Genomic DNA, 1,150 nt, shown 5'->3' on the forward strand with positions numbered 1-1,150 from the left:
CCCGCCGCTGCCGGGGGCATCTCCCGGCGGTGGCAGCCGGTGAGATGCTGGTCCTACAACGCCTCCTTCTGGACAAGATGCCAGACAGAAGAGCAGGGAGACGGAGCTAATCTGGAAAACCCGAGGTCCCGGCTTTATCTGGCAGGCAGGGGTGTTCCCGCACCACAGGCTGGAAGAGCATCCTGCAATGTTCTTGGAGCGCCCTCAAGGATAATGTCCTAAGGTTGCCTCCTACACCTCCTCAGCCGCAGCTCCGACAAGGCTCGCAGCCTAAACGTGTGCATCCCCAGGAATGAGACCAACCCAAATGGAAAATGCCTCCAGTTTGTCCCTGTATTTATTTAGGTTTGTCCTGCTCTCCACTGAACCGTCCCCACCCAGCCTCCATCCAACCCTAGACGTGCTGCGCTGGCGTAACAAGATCTGGAAAGGTCGGCCTGAAGGATTGGCCTGAAGTTTGGCGGTTTGAACAGCAGCCAGGAGGAAAGGCCCTTTCCCAAAACAGAAACACCAGGCTTGGGGGGGAAGGGAGAACACACCACAAAAAAATAACCTTTTTTACACACCCATGAACGAAAACGAGGGAGAGAGAGACTATGTGTGGGGGTTCTGGGGTGCGAGATGAATTAAGACGACTGCAAACAGCATAGTCAAAGGCTGAGGTGTTTGGCTATATTTAGATGGGAGGCTGGAATAAAGGAAAGATGAGTAGCGGATCCTAGGTGGGAGAGTGCAGGAGGCGGGGAGGAGATACTGTCTCCCCGGTCCGAGTCCACTCGCCCCCGCCCCCACCCGTGCTGTCTCACTGCACATGCGCCGGACCCTGCGCCAACGCGCGTGACCGAACCGTGCAGCGCCGCGCGCCGCTCCCTGCCTTGCTCTTCCTCGAGCTGCAGAGCAACCTGTACGCCCATCTCCGATAGACAGGAAATATAGAATTCTTTTTTCTAGGAGAACCTCTATTAAAGCCTCACTTATCCCTTCTGATTTGCCAACTATGTTCCAAGAAACAGACAAATTCGCCATGTTGCCAGTGCACACCCTCAAAATCCTCATTTGGATTAGTAATCTCCCATTGATTTCCTTGGAGTTCTAATCAAGGCGAGAGGAAAAGCAACCTACGTTCAGGGAACACAATATCCCCTCTTGC

Source organism: Elephantulus edwardii, unplaced genomic scaffold (assembly GCF_000299155.1).
Source record: "Elephantulus edwardii isolate Elephantulus edwardi_28Jun2011 unplaced genomic scaffold, EleEdw1.0 scaffold00001, whole genome shotgun sequence".
NCBI lineage: Eukaryota > Metazoa > Chordata > Mammalia > Macroscelidea > Macroscelididae > Elephantulus > Elephantulus edwardii.